At 46.4% G+C, this 26,305-nt stretch overlaps 1 protein-coding gene across 1 annotated transcript in view; it reads left to right on the forward strand.

Annotated features, from left to right (window-relative positions):
• Positions 1-26,305, forward strand: part of GNB1 (G protein subunit beta 1) — a 319,936-nt gene that overhangs the window by 66,321 nt on the left and 227,310 nt on the right. The gene's annotated exons all lie outside the window — the stretch shown is intronic.

Here is a 26,305-nt window from a genome sequence, read left to right on the forward strand (position 1 = left end):
AGCGCAAACAATTTGGCAAAGCCTTAGCTACTGGATCCAATGTGGAGGGAAAATAGTTTATTCCTCCTCCCTTGGGATTATGCTAAAACAGAGCACAGCCATCTTTCTCATGGACAAACAAAAAAAATTCCATAGAATTATCGGGGTTACCCAAAGCAGGTACATTGCATAAAGCATTCTTTAGTTGTTGATAAGCATGCTCACACATCTCTGTCCAAGGGAGAGGATTACTAATAATCTTAGATGTTGGAGCAAGCACAGGTTTTGCAATTAAAGAGAAGTTGGATATCCACTGCCTGCAAAAGGAAGTTATACCTATGAAGCCATGAACATCAGATTTGATCTGGGGGCCTTTCATTTTCTGTACCAAATCAATTCTTTGTGGGTGCAGTCTTCTACCCCCCTTTGACAGCAGTTACCTAAATAGGCAACCTCCTGTTGACAATATTGCATTGTAGATGAGGACACTTTGTCCTAGGAGTGCTAAATGATGTAACAAATCAACTGTTGTCTCCTTACAACCATCTTCTGTATCTGAGGCAATTAATCGATCATCATTGTATTGGAGTAATACAGAGATTTTTAAGGGGGTAAAAAGATCTAATTGTTTTGTCAAAGCTTGACTATATATACTAGGGCTTTCTGTATACCCTCGAGGAGCTCTCATAAATTCAAAGGAACGCCCATGGAATAAAAGTGAAAAGTTATGGACTTCCTTTAGCAAAGGGCACACTAAAAAATGCTTTTTTTTTTTTTAATATCGAGCACAGTAAAATATTTGAAGACCATCATGGTAAAAATGGAATTCATGTCAGGAAAACAGAATATTGGGTTACTTTATTAATAGCTCAAAGATCGACCAATCCTATATTTATCTGGGATTCCCTCGTTTTTTTGTTTTGTTTTTGTTTTTTTAAGAACGGGTAGTATTAGGACTACTACATGGGCTGCCTTCTGTTTCTTTTATTATCCCCCTTATGTATTAAATCGGAGAGAACCACTTTGAGACCTTCCTCTCCTTACCGGGATATTTTGTATTGAATGCGGGGTAAGGGAACACCTTGTTTAACAGTGATTAGTATGGGATCTATGTCCCTTTTACCAAGATCATTATCTCCTGATGCCCTGACCGTTTTATCAATTGCCTTTAATTCAGGTGGTGGGTGAGTAACATCTGTCATTGTAAAACATTTGCTAAAATTATCGGAGGCTATTGATATAAAGACACATTCAGGAGAACAATAAATGTTAGCATTCAGCCTTTTCGGTAGGTCCAGACCTAATAAGTTCTCAACACAATTTGTAGTATCTACAAATGGGGTAGAGGTTGTAAAAGGACCTATAGTAACATCCAGGGGTTTGGAGATGGAGCTCTGGATGGGGAAGCCTTAGAATCCCACTGATGTATTCATTATGCCGGAAAGTGGAGCCTCTGAAAAATTTGTCATGAGCCACAGAGGTGAGAGTGGCTCGTTTCTCAACAAGCAAGTTGCGTACTTCCCCCTTCTATATCCATGGTGACATATGGACCTGCTTGATTAACTGGATTCAAGAGCCCATTTCCACCCTTTCCATTGTGAATACTCAAAGGTATTGTGAGCTGGAATCCCACTCTGTATAAATTAACAGAGATAGGACTAACTCTTACAAATTTACGTGGCGGTCATCTTAAATGATGTCGATGCCCGTTTTGTGCTTATCGGCTAATGGGGGGGGGGAAAAAAAATCCCTAATCAGAGCTGGTAGTGGTAATATTACCATATATTAATTTTATAAATCATGACTATATTAAGTGGAACAAACAAACTAATCTGAAAATGGAGACCGAGCCGATCAGACTCTAGGAAAATGATGTAATATAATTCAAGTGCTAATGTATTAGGTTACGAGCTAGTAGTTGCTCATATGTAGAAAAGTTGTTATAGATTGTGATGTGAAGAAAACTAATATAAAGTAGTTAAAATCTAGCTTGTCTCTCCTATTAGTCAGTACAGATATTATAGAAATGGACTGTAAATATGGTTGAATTAAGAATTACGTTATTGAAAGTAATGGATAATATTTAAGGGGCGGAAGGTTGAAAAAATTCAAAAAAGTCATAGTTAATATTAACGCTAAGAAAACACACATTCCTGTAAGCGTCAATGTTTAGCAATCAGATCATCCAGAATGGTTACACACCTTGATTATTGGTAAATCACATTTTCTATTGAGTGTTAAGGACAATTATTTATGTATACTATATCCAGTTCACTTTCTTTGCTACAGAGCCATTATTGAATTTTAGAAATGTTTTCCTTCGGCGCTCTGGAATCCCCTTTTTGCTTTTTCCAACTACACAAAATATACAGCACCTATCTGCCCATTTATAAATTCACAATCTTGGACTTTCAATTACTATTAGGTTCATAGACCTCTGGTGCGGACAGAGGTACATTCTGTGTTATTGTGTTAATATGTATGCCACCGATTTGGTCAGTCCCATCATTTATTTATTTCACACCACTTGGGTGGTTTTCAATTATTAATGAATTTGAATTAAACAAGGGAATATTGATGTGTCACAGGATACATGTCCGGTCTCTTGTAAATGTCTGTCTTCTTAAAAATCATACAGCCTTGAAAGTCGCTGGACGACTTCCCCAATTGCGACGAAACACGTGTTGGCTGTGGCTGTAGAACAATACAGTGAAGATGTGTACAAAATAAAGACCAGGATAAAGAAGGAATACTCTTTATATATTACTGTTTGTGCATGAATTTGTTTATCATTTGTGGAAACACGCCATGCATTTATGCTATTTTCATATACGACACGAGTGCCATTTTGTTGCAGAAGGCTGAGGCCTATCCTGAGGAGTAGGGTGGTTCTCCTCACCTTTATAGCACCGTGATAGATAGTGTTTATTCAAATTGATATGTGCAAATCTCTGTGGCGCCCATACCTATAATCAATACTACCTCTTGCCACAGTGTCTTAGCCCTGTAGGCTAGGGCATCCGTCCTTCCATTGACCCTCCTGAAAGCAATCGGCACACTGATTTTGGCCTAATCCTGCTCGGTGTTGCTACGCAGGAGCTGAGGAGGCTTTGCCAGCCCCTCTTCCACCTCTGCACACATTTCCCATACCCCTATCTGGGAATGCTTGCTGTAGCAAAACCTTTGTTTTTAATTGTCATTTTCTTATCTTTCTTTTCGCTTGTGTGGGTGGGGCAAAGGCCTCGGACTGGGAAGAGCCCAAAACATAGAGATTAAAGGTATAGCACCGAGAATTCTAAGCGCTACATTTGAAAAAAAAAAATGTCAAATTCGTTTTTTTCAGCTAATTTTGAGGTTTGCTGGGGGTTCTGGGTAGGAAAACATTGGGGAGTCCACGCAAGCTATACCTCGCTGGACTCCCCTGGGTGTCTAGTCTTCAGAAATGTGTGGGTTTGGTAGTTTGCCAAGATGACCGTCGAGCCCAGGCCAAAAACCCAGCTGCCCCCCCCCTGCAAAATCACGTTGTTTTGTTGTAGGTAATTTTCATGTCTCCTCAATGTTTTGGCCCCTTGCCTGTCCTGGGTACTTGACCCACCCACGCGTGTGAGGTTCAATTTTTATCGGGAGACTTTCGGGGGGGGGGGGGGCTGGGGGGGGGTGGAATGCTGGGTGGTAGGAATTTTGTGGATCCAAGTGGATTCCAGAACTTTCCACCACGGAAATGTGAGGAATGTGTTTTTATGGCACAGTTTGAGGTTTGCAAGGGATTCTGGGTAACAGAACCTGGTGAGAGCCAGACAAGTCACCCCATCCTGTATTGCCCTGGGTGTCTAGTTTTAAAAAATGAATAGTTTTGCTAGGTTTCCCTACGTGATGGAAGAAAAGGATGCAAATTTGGCGTGGATACTTTACGTGGTCAAAGTTACAGGGGTCTAAGTGCAAACTACCCCAAATAGCCAAAAAAAGGCTTAGCACGGGGGGGGGGGATGAGGGAGGGAAGGCCTAGCAGCAAAGGGGTTAAATACTTTGCTTACGCGTAGCAAGACTGGTAGTAACTGCGCCTCTTTTAGTGCCAGCCTTGCTTTTCATAGGCCAAGACTAGAACTACAAAGTGCGTGTTCACACACCGCTTGCAGGTTTTTAAAACGCATCAATAGGCCTTGTCATTTACGATGCCAATAGCTCAAACTATTGCATTGCAAATGCTTGCTGACCGATTAATCTGTGCCGTGCTCACTACTACCACACTGATCCTAGGCGCCTGGAACTGGAACCATAGCATTTTGGTGAGGAAATTAAAGTAAACTTATGCGTGCTTGCTGAAATCTGAAGCGTGGCGGCCGTGGATGGCATTTACCACAGTTAATTGTTTCAAAAAGCAAACATAATGCAAGAATTAAATATTTCAATAAAAAAATGTCCTCACCTGTTTTGCGACGAGTGGTGGCCGAAAGTAAGAGTTCTCCAACACAGCATCTTAAGGGGGAATGCATAAGGAAACTATGATTGGCCGGTGCGCCTGAGCCTTGAACGGACGTGGCGTATGGGCAAAGTGAATGAGTGAGGAGGCACTAAAGAAAAGCGACATCGGAGTGAGCCAATGGTAAGTAGGAGGTGGGGAAAAAGTGGTATTGATAACAGGTCTTGCAGACAGCGCATGCAAACTGATGCTCAACCTAAGTATTTCAACACACTTTACTTTGGACCTACGTGGGAGCGAGATTGCCTCCGGCACCTCCAGCAGGGTTGAATGCTGACGAAGTTCTGCACCCTGGGCCTGGGCTCAGCTTGCACGTGATAACCGTTGGCCCTGCTTTGGTCTTAAATGGAAGAGAATGGTGTTACCCTACAGGTTCTAAACTGCACTATATGTAATACTTGATTGTAATCCTGGCTTCCCCACTTGTCCATACAGTGTGATTCATGACCCATTGCATTACTCCAATCAAATCGGGTGTTTGTTGAAGCGGGACTACTCTGCCGTAAGAGTCTCAAGGGGTGGTGTGGGGGGGGTTCGCAGGTTCAAGTCCATCAAGGAAGGGGGGGGGGGGGGGAGGCTGTCAAAGAGCCAGGTTTTGAGGTTTCTCGCGAAGATGGGGAGCGATGTTATCTGTCTGAGGTGGTGCGGAAGGTCGTTCCAGGCTCTGCCTGCATCGAAGGAGAAGCCTCCCGATCTGGTCTTTTGGGTGCGGGGGGGGGGGGGGCACGGTGTAGGAGAGCTGGGCTGATCGTAGGGTCCTTTGGGGTGTGTGGAATTTGGGTCAGCTATTCTGGCATGCTGGTCCAGTGTTGTGGAGGGCGTTGTCAGCGTGGGTTAGCATCTTGAAGGTGACTCTCGCTTCAATGGGGAGCCAGTGGAGTGTGCGCAGGTGCTGGGAGATGTGGCAGTGTCTTGGCAGGTTGAGGACCAGTCTTGCGGCGGTGTTTTGGATGTTCTGTAGCTTGCGGGTGATGTTTTTGTTCCGGCATAGAGTGCGTTATCGTAGTTGAACCTGCTGGTGACCAGGGCGTGAGTGACTGTCTTTCTGTGTTCGAGGGGGAATCCATTTGAAGGTCTTGCGTAGGAGGCCGAGGGTGTGGAAGTAGGAGGACGAGATGGAGTTGATCTGGCGATCCATTTTGAGCTCTGAATCCAGTATGATTCCTAGGTTGCGTGCATGGTCCATGGGGGTGGGCAGGCTTCCGAGGGCGAGGGGCCACCAGGTGTCATCCCAGGCGTCTGGGTTTGGGCCCATGATGAGTACTTCAGTTTTGTTGGTGTTTAGTTGTAGGCAGCTGTTTTTCATCCCTTTGGCGATGGCTTCCATGAAAGTTGTCTGGCGGTGTTGGGTTCGTTGGATACGGAGAGGATGAGTTTGGTGTCGTCTGCGTATGACACAATGTTGAGTCCGTAGGTTCTGACGATGGGGGGTGAGCGGAGCCATGTAGACGTTGAAGAGCGTAGGGCTGAGGGAGGACCCCTGGGGGACTCTGTAGGTGTATGGTCCGAGAGGAAAGGGGAGGGGTGGGAAGAGAGAGAGAGAGAGAGAGAGAGAGAGAGCCTGACCCGCTGTGTTCTGCCGGAGAGGAAGGAGCGGATCCAGTCTAGGGCCTTGTCTTGGATTCCTGCGTCGTGGAGTCTACGTATTAGGGTGCGGTGAGACTGTTGAACGCCGCTGAGAGGTCTAGGAGGATGAGGGCTGCTGTTTCTCCTTTGTCCAATAAGATACGGATGTCGTCTGTTGCGGCGAGGAGGGCGGTTACCGTACTGTGGTTTTTTCTGAAGCCGGTTTGGGAGGAGTCTATGTTGTGCTCTTCGAATGTGGCGAGTTGGCTGTTGATGGCTTTCTCAATGACTTTCGCTGGGAACGGGAGCAGGGAGATGGGTCTGTAGTTTTTGAGGTCGGTGGGTCCCCCAAGGGTTTCTTCAGGAGGGGGTTGATCTCAGCGTGTTTCCAGTCAGGGAACGAGGCGGTTGCCAGGGAGCGGTTGATGGTGTGGCAGAGCATGGGTGCTATGGTGTCGGCTGCTTTGTTGAAAATGTGGTGGGGGCAGGGGTCCGTGGGGGGGCCCCGGAGTGGCTTGACTTCATAGTCTTCAGTGTGTCTTCAGTGTGTCTTCGGTGGTGAGGGCTGCCAGTTGTCGATCGCTGGCTTCAGGGTGTCGGGGGTGGTTGGTGAGGGTTCAGTGTGTTGGTCGTCTTCGTCGAAGTTATCGTAGATGCTCTTGATTTTGTGGTGGAAAAAGGTGCTGAGTTTGTCGCGGAGGTCTTGGGAGGGAGGGATGTCGGTGGACTCGCTGGTGGGTTGGGCAAACTCCTTGATGTTGAAGAGTTCTTTGCTGTTGTGTGCATGAGTGGAGATTCTGTCTTCAATCACATTTTTCCTCGTTTTTCTGATGAGTTGGTAGTGGGCGTTGGTGGCGACTCTGAAGTTGTGGGCTTCTGTGGATTTGGTGTTCCTCCAGGCCTTTTCGAGGCGGTGGTGGTGAACCATCTAGCTTTCTTGGCGTGGGTGTTTTTCTTGAGGGGGGGGCTATGGTGTTGGTGCTGTCGGAGATCCATTTGTGCATGGTTCGGGCTGTGGTGTTGGTGTAGTTTTCTGCGATGGTTGGGGTTGAGTTGCTGAGTGATGAGGTTAGCTGGTCGTCGGGGATACTGGTCCAATTTCTTCGTGGGAGCAGGTGCTGGTGTCTGTGGATCGGGGGGTGTTCTGAAGGTGAAGTGGACGCATTGATGGTCAGTCCATGGGAGTTCGGTGGTGTGGCTGAAGGTAATTGGAGTTTCGTGTTGTGAAGAGGGGGTCGAGGGTGTGTCCTGCTGAGTGCGTGGGTTTGGTCACAATCTGGCAGAGTCCAATGTTGTGGAGGTTGTCCAGGAGGGATGTGGTGCTGGGGTCCAGTGGTTGTCGAGGTGGAAGTTTAGGTCTCCTAGTAGGGTGTAGTTGGTGGACGCGATGGCATGCGGCGAGATGATGTCCGTGATGGAGTTGGCGAAAAGTCCGAGGGGTCCAGGGGTCGGTAGATGAGGGTTCTTGAAGGGTGGAGGTAGGGCTGGCCAGTATCTTGAAGTGAAGGTGTTCCACCAGGTCTGTGGGTTCATCTGGGAGTGTGCTCAGGCGAAGGGTGGATTTGTGGACGATGGCGATTGCTCCCTGGCGGGTGGGGCGGTCCTTGGATCTTGTATCCTTGGGGAATGGCAATGTCTGGTCCCGAGGTGGTGTTGGTCCAGGTTTCAGTTAAGAATGCTACGTCCGGGGTAGTGTCGGAGGTCCCAGATTTCAGTGGCGTGTTTGTGGAAGGGTCGGACGTTGAGGAGGATGCATTGCAGGGTCTCCGGTTCGGTTGTGCTCTTGCGGGCGGATTGCGCTGGGTCAGTGATCTTGACGGTGCTGCAGGTGTGCCGGCAGCGGTGACAGCTGAAGGGTCCATGGGTGTCGGCTGGTGATGCTAGCTTGCAGTTGTTGTTGTGGCCTGGGTTGAGAGCGTGGAGTGCTGCTGGGTCGTAGCGTTGCCGGTGCAGAGAGCCAGGGTTCCTGGCGCTGGTCGCAGTCGGGTCGCAGACGTGCACAGCGAAGCTTGCCTTTGGCGTCCCGGCGGTGTGGCCGCCATTAAGTAGGGGTCGGGGAGGACTGGACAGCTGGGAGGCGGAGAGGGAGCTGGATTGGGCTGGTCGTGCTTCGGGGGCAGCAGCGGCGGGGAAAAACGGGCTGAAAAAGGAAAAAAGAGAGGAGTGCAAATAAGGCAGGAAAAGTGCAAGAAAGAGTGGAGTAAAGACAGAGGACGCACGAGAGTGAAAGGGGGAGATTGAGATGAGGGTAATAAATGAGTGAAAAACGGAGGAAAGACCCAGGAGAGTGAAGGGGGGGAAGCTTGAAATGAGGGGAAAACTACAAAAAGTGCAAGAGTAGAGGAAAGACACTCTTTATCTATCATTTTCCTTACTCCTCCCGTTTAGAGCACACTGAACTGATTCAGTGCAGTATCTGTGCTCTACAAAACCTCATTTCTATATTGTTCATATAAAATAATCTTACTTTACACATAATATAGGCTACATAGAGGTTATGACGGGATTACATTTTACGTAGCTCATGGCAAAGTCATCAGGGCATAGGGTAATCCTAAATGTTTAAAGTTAAAAGTATCTCTGTAAATAAATGTCACTGCATTCAGTGATACGATTGTGTTCACTTTATTGAAACAGTTTTTTTTTTTTTTTTTATAAGAAATGTGTTTTCCAATTTACATTTCTGGAGGGTTTGGCTTGTGCTGTGTCCCCCAAACCCATAAACTTGTTGTCCCCTCTGTTCTTAGTGGGTGCTCACTGACATGCCAGTACTGAACAGAAGACTCAGAAGTAGGTAGGCGCCAGCCATGCCAAGCATGGGTGGCGCCGTAAACACCTCTGAGGCCAAACGAGCGAGTGAAACAGAGTAATACTGCAATTAATCTTACCTGCCTGTGCCGAGGGCCCCTATCTTCCCCAATGTGTCAGTGCTCAAACACCTGCACCCGCACAAATGTGCCCCTCACACACAGTGGCTAGCCAGCCTGGCCGAAGCTATGGTGACTGACTGCATATGTATTTATTTAAGACTTGTAGATATGCCTTGCCCACCTTGAACACACTCAGAATTCCGGCTACAGCCTCCTGTCTTACTCAGATGGGCACCAATTGGAAACACACTCATCCCCCCCCCCCCCCAGGAGGGCCAGGCCAAGTGGAAACACGTTTCTGGTGCGTCATCAGAAGATGTTTGTTGGGGGTGGGGAGGGTACATGAGTTGTGTAGTGCATTCTTGGGGGTTCGATTTTAAACCCCCACTTCTAAAGGTCATCTTAAAAGATAGTCTACCTCTATGCAGAGTTCTGACCCGTTACCACCTCCTGAAGTGGAACTTCTGTGATAACTATTTCAACTTTTGAGAGACTTGATTAGAACACGAACTCTGGGATCTAAGTTGAATGAAAGAGCCCTCAACTTTGACCACCAGCGTTAATTACCAAATTACAAAGGCCATCCAGTAGAATCTCTTGGGGGCAGCAGGAGAGGAGCTGTAATACAGCCACACCTTTGAAATGCCTCTTGCTCTACAGGCTGAAGTCAAGGTCTTCCATAATGAGGCCGTTGTAACAGGGGCTGGCAGTGGAGACTGCAGGGCAGGACCCAGATCTGGACAGACCTGGCCTCGCACTCCCACCGGCTGCCCCCCACCTCCAAAAGTGACCCAGAGTTACACTGAGCCAGGACCCAACCACCACACAGCACTAAGTGGGCACGGTACCAGTACTGAGGGTCTGAGTGGGGTGAAAGGGCTTTCCCATGGTTTGAAGACCCAGATCCAGGGCAAGTGCTCGACTCCTCCGTACATCCATCTCTACATGCAGAACATGGCGGCCCCACCACCCGATTCCCTGTGCTTTAAGGCACAGAGGAAGCGGCCTGTATGTAACCAGATCTGGACAGCACTAGGCCTGGGCGAAACGGCAATTACCCTGGCATAATTTGAGTAATTTTGGACAATAAGATTTACACAATTACCGAGATTGCGACGAGTGATGTCAAAGTAAGGGTTCTCCCACGCAGCATCTGAAGAGGGAATGCGTAAGGAAACTGATTTAGCCAATGCGCCTGAGCCGTGAACGGACGTGATGTACGGCCAAAGTGAATGAGTACAGAGGCACCAAAGAAAAGACATCGGCGTGAGCCAATGGTAAGTAGGAGGTGGGAAAAGTGGTATTATTGATAACGGGTCTAGCAGACCGCACATGTGCGCTGATGCTCGAGCTAAATAAATGACCTCTTGATAAACACTAAATTGTTTTGTAAAAATTCCATCTTTTTTTTTATTACATCACTATAGCATCATAACCATTATACACCATTATAATCCAAATAACATTTCTTTATGTAACTGCAGTACATAAAGAAATCCACACTGACATCACCTCATGATACTTATACACACTTTCATTTAGAATTTGAGGATCTAAGGAAGTGCAACAATCCTCCTAACTATATAGGTCTTAGACACACTAGTCCATGAGATATAAAGAATCTAGTTTCAATTTTGGATGAAGGACTCAGAGCAGTGTTGTAAATGTTGTTAGAGAGGACAAAATGTCGATGTTTTAGTCTCCTAAGGCACGTCGGATCGATTAAACCATCCTCAGGACATAGTGTGAGGGAATGAAGCCTATACGTACTGCCATAGAAATTAAAAAAAAGTACACTTCAATAAAACAAACCAACATTACGTCACAGTATGCATCACTTGCTCGCAATCCAACACCGAAGAAACATGATTCAGAGGCCAGCAACTACTGACCCCGTGTAATAGAAAATTTCCACCTAGAACCCTGGTGCAAACCAGCACCAAACCACTTATGAATATTTGCACATGTTTGTCTTTTTAATGCCTTTCACAATGCAAGAGGTTCAGAACGGTCGTGCCTGTAAAAGGATCTATCAATACATTCAGATAATGCACCAAACAATACCTTGCTGGCAAGTCTGGTCCACAAAGGGCTCAGCAGATGCCGTATGCATTACAACGTTTAACCTGAAGAAACAAAACATCAGAAAACTAACCAACCAGCTTTATGGACGTTACGAACGTATACAAGACGACATATGTCCCACAGTCTAAAAGCTTACTTGCAGGCATATCTGGCTACACGGGTCAAACCTAGATGATCCCGTGATGCAAATACCCTCTAGAAGGAACTGGGAACATTTGAATGTTGAAACCTGGTCACGTGATCGCGACATGATCACAGATGAAGCTGCTCCACAATGTAGTGGCCATCTTGTAATGGCACAGGAGCCATATATGACTGTCATCCACAACACGTGGGGTGCAAATACATGTCAAATCCTAGATGCCTCAAACAAATATGGAGATTATACATTTTGCACCATAGCCCATCCTCAGTGTACCACACAAGGACTTCATCGATGGGTGCATTGAATAAGCACGAATATTTGAGTTCACAGCATCTAGAAATAATAGAAATGGAACCATTCATTCAATCTGCAGTAGGTCGCCAAATATCGGACCCTAGAGGTAACGTCCATTCGTGTACTATCCAATAGACCTAAGATGGTCGTTACACTTGCATTGGAGTGTCCCGGTATGCCCAACTACACCATCGCGGAGCAGTCATTAGATAATCACCAAAAGACAATCTAATAAGCATTTGTAATGCAATAGGACTCATTTACGTGAGACCTATTGTATTGCAAACGGTAGTCATCACGGACAACAGGAGGGTGGGGGGGGGGATCACGGACAACGGGAGTGATGGGGGAAGAAGGCACAGACAATGGAAGGGGGAGGGGTGAGGAAACGGACAACAGGAGTGTGGGCAGAGGGGGTGAGAAGGCAGGGACATGAGGGAAGAGTAGAGAAGGCAGTAGGAGAATCTCATTAAAGAAAATAGTGCTCATAGTCTAAATAACACGTACCGTGTACCACTCGAAATAAAGAGGCCAGTAGCCGTGGGAGGGTACAAATGACAATATCACCCTAATAAGGAGGGACTAACAAGCCTAAATCCGAAGGCAGCATTTACAAAGGACAAAGACCCAAGCCAATAAATTATGGGTGGGCCTTCCCTATCGTACTGAACTACAGCATATCTTCACCAGAGCAGCGCTTGCACGCTGTCTCTAGGCTCGACCTAAAAAGGAAATTAAATGATTAAGGAAGGGGTGTAGACTGCTCCTGCAGCAAGAATGGAAGTGAAACAATTTATAAAGCAAAAATTCTGGGAGTACAACACCTCATTGTACCACAGGGGTCACTCAATTTGTGTTAAGGGGGCGCAAAGATCATTTGGCTTTGTTCCCTGCGTGGCTGAGTGACTGCAATCCGAAGGATGCTAGGGAAAGTACTACCTTGAAAGAGAAGGTTCAGGAAAGAGTTTTTTAGAAAAATAGTCCAGGATGAAACAACATTTTGATAAGAACAATACTTTTGAATCTGGTTTTGCTTTTGGAGATCAGGTATTGATTTAAAAACAGGAGTGGTCAAGAGGGAGTTTACTTTTTTTCTTCAGCAAGAATTTTGAGTGGATAAGGGTTCGCTCATTTTGGAAAATAAAAGTCGGTGGAATAAATGAAATTTGGAACTCGCAGCCCAACAATCCGCTATCATTAACTTGCGGAAATGTTCTAGGTCTATTTCAGATTGGACACATTGGGTGCAGTCTGGTAAGGATACCAGGGACGTTATACCTGGTCACCAGGTTCATGTTGAAAGCAGAAACCATGGTTTTCAGCGGCCAGATGCTCAAAACAATGCAGTTTGGTTTGCACAAGGTCACGTGTTAGACCCACTAAATTCAAGGATTACGTAATGTAGGTTTTCTTGTTTTCAGGATTGTTATTGCGTTTATAGCTTGTTTTTTCATTTTCTCTGCATTTTTCGGGGGAAGGTGATGTAGTGTTTTGCAGTGCTTTTGTTGTGTTGGTGAAGTTAGTGCAATACGTTCCATGCTCGAGCTGCACCTCTGCGCGCAACCATTGTGGTTATTTAAAAACGTTATTGTTTGAAATGGGCCCTTGCTGGCAAGCTGAGCGGCGGGTGAGGATTCCAGTGAACAGGGTCAGTTCACCCTGGGATCCGAGCCGACCGGCCGGTCACTGCCTGTAGTGGGCCAGTACTATTGAAATCTTGAACTTACCTACAGCTTCTGGTTTCTTCCACTTCCACACAATGTCTCGAGTATTACATTTTCTCTTGTCCCTCAGAAGATTCTGATAACAGCAATTCTCCCGAGACCTCATAACTTTCTTTTTCCGAATAATTTGAAGCATTCTATGGGTCCTGCATTATTTGATTACAGTAAGCATTAACGGATGGTGGATGATAAAGAGCTTTGCGATTAGTGAATAATAACACTGCTGCCTTGGAAAGGCTGCACTCTAGTCGCACATGCCAAAGGACAAATTAATCCATGGCATATTTTTGTTAACTGGCTTAGCGGGGGGATTAATGATTGTGGCAGATACGCTCGGGCCCATGTAGAAATTATCCCTGTCAGTAGGCGGGGGAACTTGGGCTAAGGCTAGCATGTTTGCGCAGCAGGAAGCTACTTTGGATGTTCACGGTCTTGTGGTCAGAAGACTTAACATGTGATACCCTCCCTGCATGGGTTTGGAAACCGCTATAGCTACACTGAGCTCAGAGCTTAGTGTTCTTGTATAAAATGTATGTTTGTGAGAAGTGGCAAATGTTTTTGCCAGTCTCTGTTCTAGTGCTAACAAGACCCGTTCTGTGTAAATTCAGTGAAGGAGAGAGATTTTAATCTTACCAAAGTTGGCAAACTACTGGTCAAGTAGTACATAGACGTTACATTTATCAAAGAATGCTTCACCTTGATTTGCTGTGTTTTTTCATTCGCAAACTGCTGAAGCAACGATATTACATAAAACGTGTTCTTCGTATTCTACCGAAGTCTGGTGAATGCTTTTCTTTCCCCCTGGTTGAAATGTGCATTTTCTGTGACCTATTGATTGTGTTTGTGTACTTTTTCTGCATTTGCTGCACTGACCGGATGAACCCCAGGGCAGTGTCTGTCTTGACTTCGTTGTCAATTTAAAGAGTGCTGTATACATATATGAATTTCCAAATATTGATGGTCTCGTATCTTAATCATTTGCCACTATCCTATTGTGGTTGTCTGCAGTGATATTCTCTCTAATGCACATATCCCGATGTTTGAATGGGCAGAGACCTGCATCATCGCACGTTTCCGGTGACACCCTTTGGCTCAAATGCCTCATTTTTATTTTATCATATTGGGATTAATGGGTTCGATATTACTGCCCTTGCTTCATTTAAGGCCTTGTTTGACGAGGACCTTTGAGTTTTCTCCTGGAAAAATTGTTTTTTGTGATGGAGTGCTTTCTGTGGTTCCAATTGCTTTCATCCAGTTACGTAAGGTGAAATGCAGATTTATGGGTTCCAGGATGTCTCTCTCCAAGTCTCTAACACACTAATTATGCGTGTATTCAATAAGATTCTATAGAAAAAAATCCTTTTTTTTTTTTTTTTTTTTTTTTTTTGGTTTTCTAATTCAAGGCTCTTACGGTTCTGTCATTGTGGTTTTTTTCCCATCTTTTTTTGTTGGCTTTTTTTTACCTCTTGGACTTGGGAAGCTAACATCACTATTACGTGCTTGAGGTTCTTATTATTTTTGCATATATATGCATTGTAAATGACTCTTACTATTGTTCTAATATCCACTGTTTGAATAGTCAGGCTCTCTAGAGGCTTGCCAACAGACTGCTATAGGTGTCTAAAGCTGCTTGTTGTCAAACCTATTTTCTGTCCTAAAATACACTGTGGTTTGGGTCAGCCAGTTGCTTGTGATTCGAAGTATTGTCTGTGCAAGCCTAGTCTTCTCATCTCTGCCATCCCAACTTGGAGCTACCAGTTCAGCACTGTCTTGGAAATGAGAAAGCAGCTCGAAAGCTGTGGCACAGCCAACCTCCAACGAAGATGCACTGCGATATTACAACCATATGCTGCCCCTGTGATAATGCAGAGTCCTTGCTGCTGAGTGCCAGACCCCTTGAATATGCCTCTTAAGGGCCACCACATCGAGCCCTGGCCACCTCTTAAATTACTGCTCTAGACTACTCCATTTTATTTTTTCTTCATACCGTTTTATGTACCCTTTTTATGTTTTCTTTTATAACCTTATTTAGGTCGAATAAAGATTATTTAATTGACAACTGATGTGAGTACCTCGCTCAAAAAAAGAATGTTTAAACAAATGAAGCCTCTTTCTGCAGTACCACCTCTCGGGAACAGACACTCACTGAGCTGCTGCCAGGGGCTCAAGGTAGTTTGAGCTGCGTTTGCTGACTGTAATGGGGCCCATAGTTAAGGCTGGGCGTCTTTGCATAGCTTTTAGTTAAATCTGGCCACATTGGTGCCACAGTTTCCAAATTCTGTTCATTCTTTTTTTAAATGAAAAACTTTAATTGCTTGAAGATGAAAATAAAGTTAATTTCTATGAACTAGTGTAATTGTCACAGGACTGTTTACCTTTACCAAAGAATTTAACAGTACTTTGTTTTTGTTTAATTTTTTCCCTATTTAGGTCTCCCCTAGGCAGCGCTTGCGCTGTCTCAAGACGTGCTGTATTCAGGATATGGGCATAAAGCTCCACCCACTTTCTGCCCATCTTTTAAATTGGCTCCGGTCCCTGTCCTTTGTAAATATTGGCTTTTCATTGGTCAATAGGCTTAGTAATCCCTCCATAGTAACGCCGGTTACATGTGGTGTTACTCCCTAGGTTTTAATTACAGCCTCGGCACTATTTTCTTAAAGGGCTTCAGGCAGGACACACACTTGGTCATAAGCAAGGCTGGCAGTGGTTACTTTACTCACTAGCACATCTCACTTTTATGAGACCTTCTATAAATTTCCCTTCATCAGCTCCACACACAGTACAACTTAATCCAGAATGAATATAATAATTCTTTTGTCATATTTCAAAGTTACTAATTGTATGCATGGACATAGTTATTTGAATGTCCTTGTGGTACTGTCTTGCATTATGGGTAAGGTGAATTTACCATATCTTCTGCAGGGTGCAGTACCATATGCGACCAAAATGGGTCCCATGGGACCTCTTTTGGCCGCCTATGGTACTGCACCCTGCAACATGGCTAGGTAAAAAATATTGGCATTTATAATGCCAATAACTCAAACGCCAACAAATGCGAGATGGATTGCATTTCCAATGCAATAGGTCTTGCGTTTGTTAAAGTTAGAGCAGTTGGTGTTAAAAATTACTTATGCTTTTTTTATACCATCGGCAATAGTGCTATGCAAATAGAAGAACTCCACTGCAAACTTAAAAAAACAAAGGTGACATTATTTTAAACACCAACAGCTTTAACTTTACCAAATGCAAGACCTATTGGATTGCAAATGCTTGTTTTGATCTTGGTGCCGGTCACATTTTCCCCACTATGCAAGTCTGCATTTCTGGTTCCAGAAAGAGCTACATAACCGCTTTATTTTTAGGCAGAAACCATATTTTTCTGATTAAGTTAAACACGTGGAAAAAATATGGCTTCCCAATTTTTGCCACGTAGAGAACTTATGATGCCAAAGATAGCATTTCCAATAGACAAATGTATTGGAAAGATTCTGATGCTTGATGTGCTTCGTTTGACGTAGGGCCAAAATGATCAAATATCAGGCGCCTGAATGCAGTTCTAGTAAATCTCGTTTTTTTAATCTAAGTGTTTGAACACGTGCCGACCCGGAGATCTTGAGATTAATTAGTAAAATATTGCAAGTTTGTGAGCAAGGGGCTTATGGCTTCTTCCGTACCTTAGCATGGCGATGACGGTGAACCTTTCTGCTTAAGCAATTATTTATAGCCTGTATTTGCCAGCAGGCAGCTGGGCGCAGCTGAGTATTTCTGAGATGCAGGCTGTAGTCCGCTACATGCTGGATATCCCGAAGGCTCTGTATGGGACTGAGTCTTGCAAACGTGTGATCAGTGAAATGTGTTACCACTTTAGCGTCTCCTGTGTCACTATCTACAGGCTCTGAATGAGCCAATCCCTACCTGCTCCAGTACAATTTCAGTGTTGCCTGTTAATACTAAGTGTCACACTGTTCTGTGCTCGTGCCTTTTAAGTGCCCTATTTATAATATATCCCAAATCCATGATCTTGTCTGTAGGGTGCGGAGCATTACCATAGCCGAAACGCATATTGCCATTTTTGGAACCAGCAGTCTCTATCTTAGATTTAGAACCTGTAAAGCTACGACAGTGTCTTTGAGACAGTGCTGTCCTTGATACCCGTCAGTTCACCGTGTCAGTGTCTCATTGCCCAGTATGAGCTCATTAGGGCAAAAAAGCACGACTGTGTCACAGCAGGACCTCCCTAGAGTATACTGTCTCCCTATAGTGTGCTGTCAGTGTTTCCCTCACCCAGTATAAGTGAATGTCTGCCACTTGACTCAATGTCTTGCCATCCTAATGCACTAAAGTGTCTCCCTAATTGAACATGTCAATGTCTTCTTTTACAGTATTTCAGTGTCTCCTGTTTTCCTGTAAATGTGTCGTCTCCAGTCTGTCAGTTTCCCATGTCCCAGTGTACTACATGCGACTCATGTCCTAGTCGTCATCGTCTCTTGTTCCAGTGTACAGTGGTCTTATTCTCCAGTGCTCTGTAACATCGTTAGTCACTTTCTCCATTTTAAATCCCCTTCTCAGTCTTTGTCCCTGTCATCGAGTATTTTTCTACCAAACCCATCTGCATGAGTCTGCCTTTTCCAGTATGATTTTACCCACTTGCAGCATGTTATCCTCAGATAATTATTTATGATGGAAGCCGTTTTTTTTTTTATTGTCATGATGTTTTTGTGAATGAGATGTATGCATGACTTGTGGGTTTGTCTTCTTGTGATTGTGTCTTACAACTGCCTTTTTGTGCTCTTTTTAGGCCTTTCCTGCAAACGGCTTTATTTATAGTACATAGAATGGGGTTTGGATCAGTGCCTTGCTCATGATTGGCGTTATGGTTTATCTACTACGATAATTCTATTTAATTGATTATTCTTGATTTCCTTCCACCTTTGAAGCGTTGCCTCCTAACTGGGTTTTGATAGGAGGATGTGTCCCACCACTGCTGATGTGAAGGGACAGTTTAAAAAGTCTTTTAGAACTCATTTGGCCTGAATAGTTAACTTTCTCGGCCCAGTCCACATAACGTGCACCACTGTATATATTTTTATTGTAAAATTGCTTTGACAAGGGCTTGGCAGCTGTACACTGATGCTAGGCCACTCTACTTTGTCTATGTGCAGCATTCTGCATGGTTATTAATTTTTTAACTAAGCTTTTGAAAATGGCAGTTAGCAATTTTGAAACTGTAAATTCTGTTAGAAAACAAATCCAAAAATGGCCGTCAAGCATACGCATGCATTGGTGGCCGTTTTGCAATGTTTTTTCATTACGGGAAAATGTTTTCAAAATTGCCTAATAGTGCACATTCGTGGTTGTGCGCGGTCTGTTACATCTTGGAAGGGTTTTTCTCAGAAAACAAAGGCATTCAATAATTGTCACCAATGGTTTGCTTGTGTGGTGAGGCTTGTGGGCAAGGATTTCTTTCTGATTTAAAGTGAAGTCAAAGCAGACAAGCATAGGAAAATCCAGTAGATGTGTGCTTGGTTAGAAAAGGCACAGCCTGTTGGCTTTGTCAGTGTTAGAGTTGTCTCTGGATAGGCCAGCTGTTGGAGTACAGTAAGCCTTTCAATAGTACAGCACTGTCGCTATGCTGATGTTTTCTTTAATGTTTGACGTTTCTTGTAAAGTGCTCTGGCGAACTTACTTGTAAGCATTCACTCTATTTCTCAAAATGTTAATATACATTTATCCCAGGTTAGATTTACAGTCCAGTGCCTACTTTACAAATCTTATCAACGAGACTGCTCAGTCGGACCTTCATTTGACTACATTGTATATTTCATAGGCAGATATCATTTTGGTGTGTATTCTTTCCCATAATTTTCTTAATTTTAAGCATATAAGAGCTAAATCAATGTCTTGTTTACTTTTTACAACTAGATGATCTCTGCAAGATCGTATGTAAGTATTCTAGGCCATAGTCCCAAAGTTATTTACACATTTAGTTTGCAATTACATATGCACTGAAGAATTAAGAGGGAGCAAATCTACTTACAGGAGCTGCAAACAAACTAGTAGTGTTGGTTCAAGTGCTGCAAAACGTCTTGAGTTTGCACATGCCCACAAATTTACATGTTAATGGATTCTCGCTGTTTTCCCCTCAAACCCACTCCTACCTGGAAAAAGTTCGAAATGTACTCTTACTAATGACAGGATTTTTTTTTTTCTTACACACTTTATTATTTATTATTGTCAGTGAATCAACCATATCAACATTACAGGTATACATCTGCTAATCGCAAAAAAAAGAATAAAAACATTGTACTCATTATGTAAAAGCATGGTATTTGAAGCGTACATATACAAGTAAAACCTAGTCTTGTCTCGCTATCTGTTTATAAGTATGTACTGCCATTCGTAGGGTTCTTGCATACCTGAACCATTCGGATATCCACCAGGAGTATAAGGCAATCTAACATTTAACTTAATAAATCCCCCCCCCCCCCCCCACCCCACTCCCCGGTCTCTAGATCTTCCTATGGTATCAGTGTATAAGGTCCTCTGTCATATGTACTATCATGTCTCTAGTGTCATGTGTTAGATCGTTGCGGCCCTCTCGATCGCCTTAGGGCAAGCACAGCTAGGGTTACCTGTCTAGTACGTGTTTGGGTCAGGAGCCGTGCCACTTACTGTGTGCCCTGGTCCTGTGGGGTGTAAATCCACGTTTTTTAGGGCTAAGAGCATTACGTCCCTGTCCATCGCTATGGGGTGCTTATGCATTCCTTTCTCCTCTTCCCGCCTCAATGCGGTACTCTCTGCCTCTTCTCCCCCCCCCCCCCCCATAATATCACCTCATCTTGCCAAGCCGTTAGAGTGGGGCACCTAGGGGCCTTCCACTGTCTAGTGATTGTATGTATCGCAAGGATTAAAGAGGTCGAGGAAGCGCATTTGTGCTTGTTGACTCTTGGTGTGTTTACGTAGTCCTAAGAGACAGTCCAGGATGTCGTCTTTTACTTCTATGTGTGTGACTCCGTGTAGTGTCTGTCGAATGCGTTGCCAGTACGTTTGTAAGCGTGGGCAGTTCCATACATATGGGCGAATCCCGCCCCGTCAGTCTGGCTTCTAGGGCAGTTATCTTGTGCCGTCGGGAACATAAGGTGTAGCCTCTTAGGAGTGAGGTAGGCTCTATGTAGTATCGTTTGGATGAACCGAAGTTTGGCGTTGCGTGACACTTTCTTTGGGTGTTCCACCATGTACGCCCAGTCTTTGTCCCTGATCTTCCTGTTCGAGTCTTCCGCCCATTTAGCTCGGATATCGTGTAGCTGGGTGCCAACCTCGGCCTGGATTCCGGCGTAAAGCCATTTTATTAAATGTCCCCTGCCCCCATATAGTATAACAAATGTACCAGTTCATGCTATGTTGGTTCCGCTCGTTGAGGAGCCCACGTGTTTTTAATGTAATGTACTGTCGTTGCGTATAGTAAATGTCGGTCTGTGGTGCCCGTGGCCCGCACAAAAGTGCGATGGTCCAGGAGGGTACCGTCCCCAAAGAAGGATCCCACTGTTTCTACCCCAGCTGTCTCCCAGACCCGCAATCGATTTGTTGTCAGTCTGCCAGTAGGAAGAGGTATACCCAACAGTGGTATATTTTTAGCATATGGGGTGTACTTTCCAGTGTACTGTAGGGCCTTTCTCCAACATTGCAATGCTAGTAATAGTAGAGGGGGGGCATTGCGTGGTATCCATGCCCTAGGCAGGAGAAGCATGTGCAGGGAGCCTCGTGTCAAATCGTCTAGAGTGTACCCTATCTCCTGGATATTCCGCCCAGCCATTGAAGCTGACTGGCCAGGTAATACGCCTTAAAGTCTGGTACCCCTAATCCTCCGCTCCGATAATTGCAATTTCTTAAGGCTAATCCTGCGTCTGCCACGTCCCCAGATGAGGTCCAAGAGAATGGAGTCAAGTAGGTTGAACATGGCCTGTGGTATTATTAAGGGCAAATTAACAAAGTAGTGTAATAGCCGGGGGGAGCGTCACCATTTTTGAGATGGCTATCCGACCCATCATTGACAGTGGTAGCGAGGTCCTGAATGTCACTCTAGAGCATAGAGCTGTAATGGCCCTCATAAGATTACCATCTAATTGGTCCTTGTGTGCTCGATGGACTTGAATCCCAAGATACTTAAACGCGTGGTGTGCAGTCGATACTATAGCGCCACCAAATGGGATCGTGTCTGGATGGACTCCTTCACGGAAGTAGAAGCCATGTGATTTCTGGTAATTAATGGCCAATCCCGAGATACTTTCAAAGGTGCGGAAGAGAGACGGAATTGGCTCGATATCGGAGTCTAGATCCCGTATATAGAGGAGGATATTGTCCGCGTATATTGAGAGGACATGAGTATTACCATCCAATGGTATACCTATGTGGGATGCTCTGGCTCTCAGCGCTATCGCCAGCGGTTCAAGTGCTAAAACAAACAATAAAAGGAAAGAGAGTGGACATCCCTGTCGGGTGCCTCTATGTATGGTGTTTGCATTGGAGATATGATTGTCGGTGCGTACTCTGGCTGTAGGGTCCGTATAGAGTAGCCGCACTAGTTTGAGGTAGGCTTCCGGGAGTACGAACCGCTGAAGAGCCATAAACATGTAATCCCAAGCGATGGAATCAAATGCCTGCCTCAGGTGAAGGGTCAGACAGCCTGCGGCAGGGTACACGTCAGCGACTGCAGTCATGATATAGTGTAATTGTCTAGTTTTTAGGGATATATTGCGATTTGGCAAAAATCCAGATTGGTCCTGGTGTATAAGGCGATGCAGCAGCGGTTGTAGGCGATTAGCAAGTACCTTACTTAAAATGTTGTACTCGGTATTCAAGAGGGATAGCGGCCTATAATTACCAATGACAGTGGTATCTCGTCCAGGCTTGGGAATTGTTATCACCGTCGCCTGCATGGTGGACTTCGGCAAGCATCCTCTCTCCAGGGCCGCTCGGTACATTTCTTCGAGTTTCGGGATTAATGTATCCTGATACGTATCATAGAATTCAGGGGGTAGGCCATCCGGCCCTGGGGCCTTATGGTTAAGTCCTTTGATCGCTGTCCGGATCTCCGCACCAGTGACAGGCCCTGTCATTCCTTTTTGGGTCTCGGCCGATAGCACCGGCAGGATGAGCTCTTGAAAAAATGTATCCCGTTGGGTAGCATCGAGTTGTGTTGGGGCTGCATAAAGCTCACTGAGGTAAGCAGTGAAGGCCATATTGATCTCGCCCTGTGTAGAGACTAGGCCGTTATACGGGGTCATGATTTGCGTGATCGTGGGTGGCTCTGGGTTGCCCCGCACCAGGCGGGCCAGTAGTGCCCCAGATATGTCCGCTTCAGCGTGTTTACGTTGCGTGAAGGCTTTATAGTCAAGGAAGCGCAGGGTCTTTAGAGTCTCAGCATGCTTAATGCGCGCTTCTTGTAGGGCCTCTGCCTTCTGGGGGTCAGTCACCGCTTTAGATTCTAGTGTTTTCAGTTGGAGTTCAACGTCCACTAGGCTCTGATGTATCTCCTGTCTCGCTCCCATAAGTTGACCCATTGATTCCCATTCCCCCCCAACACCACTTTCAAAGCGTCCCAGTCTACTAAGTTGGAGGAGGCCGTATTCCAGTTGTCAGTAAAATAATTAGTGATAGACGTTGCAATCTGGGCTCGGAACGGAGCATCCTCCAGTAGCTGTGGCCAGAGTCTCCAAGTGGGGATAGGGGTAGGTGTTCGACCCCATTGTAATGTGAGCTGTATGGGATTGTGGTCAGAGAAGGTCTTCGCTAGGTATGTTATGTGGCTTATTTGGGGGGGAAGTACAGTGTTGGAGCAGAGAAAACGATCTATTCGTGTATGCAATAAGTGTACTGGTGAATAGAACGAGTATTCCTTGTATGTAGGGTGCATGCACCTCCAGGCATCAGACACTCCCACCCCTCGATCCACGAGTTTAGGAGTTCTGCCTGTTTGATACTCGCCGCACCATTTACTGGTGGGTGAGAGCGGTCTAAATCTATATGAAGGATGGTGTTACAATCTCCCCCCAGTATCCAAGGAATAGCGACCCATCCTGCCAGGGCAATACCCAGCCTATGGAAACTTTTCCTGGTCAAAATTCGGAGCGTAAAAACAGCCCAGTACCACCGGCTGTCCATCTAGTGTGCCCTTCAGCAGCACGTATCTGCCTTGATCGTCTATTCGCCTTTCCGTCTCCACAAAGAGGACCCCATGTCTAATCCAAATCGCCGCCCCCCCGCTCAAAGGCTGAGTAGTTAGTGGAGTGGATATGCCCCCTCCACTTCCTGCGTGTCTTTTGGGCCTCTGGCTCGGTAAGGTGCGTTTCCTGAAGAAAAGCAATTTGGGTCTTGATCCTTAAGAGGTATGCATGTACTCTGTCTTTTTTGTATGGCTCCCAGGCCCCTGACATTCCAGGATACTATATTATAGGTGCCCCCGGTCCTTCGAGTGCCGGCCATTGCGACGATATGCATATAAACTCCCTGCTGGCCAAGGACCTGGTATCGAACGTAGACCTGGAGTAACCCTCCCCTAAACTATGTCCCCAACCTTCTGTGGCGCAGCCTAAGAATTGTGCTGGGCCTAACCTAATATAACAAATCAAACAACTAAGTAGAACGCTGCGTTCGCTAACTTGGGGCCTCTACAGAGCCCGTGAGAAACATCAAGCACAGAATTTCCCGTCAGTGTCCTGTCTGTCATAGGCAATCCCACATTCCCTGTCAGAAATTCTCGGCTTCGGCTTGTACTATGGCAGCCTATAGTAGGCCACAACATAAGCATCATTATGCGGAGGGGGGCTAAAAAAAAAAAAAAATGAATAAATTAATGTAGAAATATAAATCCAGATATCTGTAGTACAATAAAAGAGCATATTGACATTGGAGTAGTCTCTTTTATCCCCCACCGCCCAGCACAACCCCCACTCCATCAGAGAGCGGGGGGGGCCATAGGCCGGCCAACCCCGCGATCTCTTCGGCTAGAGATATGTCCATAGCAATACATGGTTCCAGCAGTATTGTAGATCTTGGGTAACTCTGCATCAGGAGGAACATTTAGTGATTGGTCAGGTGTCCATCAGCTCATCCACGGTTTGCGGTGTCACTGAGGGAAATAAATTAATGCTGTATTCAGAGCCTGAGTGGACAGTATCCTCCTCCGTATCAGACTGCGTTTTGTTTGTCATCGCGTAGGATCGCTGCCGCAGCCAGTGCCTCTGTTCTGCCAGCCATTTGTTGTTCCCTCGGTGGACCCCGGCCCTTGCCGCGTGGTGACCCTCCTTGCTGTGATCGGCGTCGTGGGGGGTTCCCGGGCCGCTCTGGAACCACTCGCTGTAGGCCTGAGGAGCCGCTTTGACTAGGTTCTAGGTTCATAACTTCCAGCCATTCTTCCGCATCTTGCGGGCTGTCAAAGAAGAATGTATTTCTGTCGTGAATGACTTTCACTGGGTGGGGAAAAGTAGGGCATGTCAGTTGGGCCAGTTGCAACTTTTTCTTGACAGGTTGAAATGAGGAGCGTTGCCGTTGGACTAAAGGGGTGTAATCCGGATACGACGATATCAGGTGGTTTTGAAAAAGGATTTGCTTTTTCTCTCTAGCCTTTTGTAGTAGTATATCATGATCTCTGAAATTCAATATTTTGACTGAGTGGTCTGGGGGCAGCTCCCAGCTTAGGGGGTCCTGTGGGAATTCTGTGTGCTCTCTCGACACAGAAGTATAGTGATAAGCCCTCGGTTGCCACGTACTCCTTAAACCAGGTCTCCATATTGTCCGCAGCCTTGCCTCCCTCGCTGCGCTCCGGCAAGCCAATAACTCGTATATTATTGCGGCGGTTTCTACCTTCCGCATCCTCAGTCCTGTCACGAAGATCCGACACCTGCTGTCGTAATTCACGGATCTGGGCAGTGTGCTCGGTCACTGCAGGTTCCACACGTTGTAGCGTCTGCCCCTGGTCCGTCACTGTGCCCACCAGTTTGCCATGATCAGCCTTAAGTAGGGTAAGGCCGGTGGTAAGAGTACCTATCTGTTGCTCAAGGGCCTTGCGTGTGTCTTTAATCTCCTGTAGGATAAGGTCTAACTTATGCGAAGCCACTCCCTCTTTGTCCGCATCAGTGGGGCCTACTCCCGGGGGTCTAGCATCAGGGTACTGATTGTGAGATGTGCCACTGGCGTCCACCCCGCCGTCGGCGTGTCTGGCCCTGGGCTTGCCCATCCTTTCCCCGTGCAATGCGCTTATTGGTATTAGCAGGCTAGGGGACCGGGCGCACTCCCCGGGGTCCAGGCCCGGGCCAACCAGGCCTCACTAGGCTCCCGTTATAGGTGACCGGCTATCGGGGCGCAGTCTAGACTCTGTCCGATTCCAGCCAGGATCGAGTCCCTCGGCTCCTGTCTCAGCCCCCTACTGGTAAGCCTACTGGTAAACCACATGCGGGCCCATGGGTATCCTCGCGGTCCGCCTGCATCCCTGGGAGGACTATCCGCAGTGCCGCTCCGGAATGAGCGCCCCGGGGGTCAGTCAATGCGGGAGCCGACGGAGCACAGCAGCGCGGCGGTCCGGTTATCTCCCAGTGTGAGAGCAGCCTTCCAGCCGTGGAGTGCGTCACCAGACTGCCTCTGTCTATCTCCCGGCTACAGGCAGGGCGGGCAAACAATCCAGATGAGAAGGGCCCCAGTCCCATCGACCAACCTCTAGGCCACGGTAGTGGTGTGAAGCTGTAGTGCCAGAGCCCCGCAGGGTGGATAGTCCATTCAATCCTCACTTCCCCCCTCGTCGGCCACTCCACCTCCGTCGCTCTCAGCGTCGGGACTCTGCCATGGAGGTGCTCCCGCTGTGCGCGTGTCCCCTCTCGGCCTCACTCTTACCTCCGAAAGTGGCCGCGCGGCTGGATCACAGTCTCCTCTCCTCCCAAGGCCCAGGTCCTGGCCGGATGTTCGGCCGTGGGAAGGATTCAGTGCTGCTATAGAGAGGGGCATCGGACCCGCAGCGCTCCGTCGCCTCTTCAGTAGTTCCTTCCTCCACTCCGCCAGGCACCGCGAGGCTTAGCGCCGGGTACTCGACTCGCTCTCCGCTCCAGCACGCCCCCGGGCGGCCGCCGCCAAACTCCAGTCCCTGGCCGAGCTGTTCCGCTCGGCGCGCAGG

The sequence above is a fragment of the Triturus cristatus genome, chromosome 1_2 (genome assembly GCF_964204655.1).
Source record: "Triturus cristatus chromosome 1_2, aTriCri1.1, whole genome shotgun sequence".
Lineage (NCBI taxonomy): Eukaryota > Metazoa > Chordata > Amphibia > Caudata > Salamandridae > Triturus > Triturus cristatus.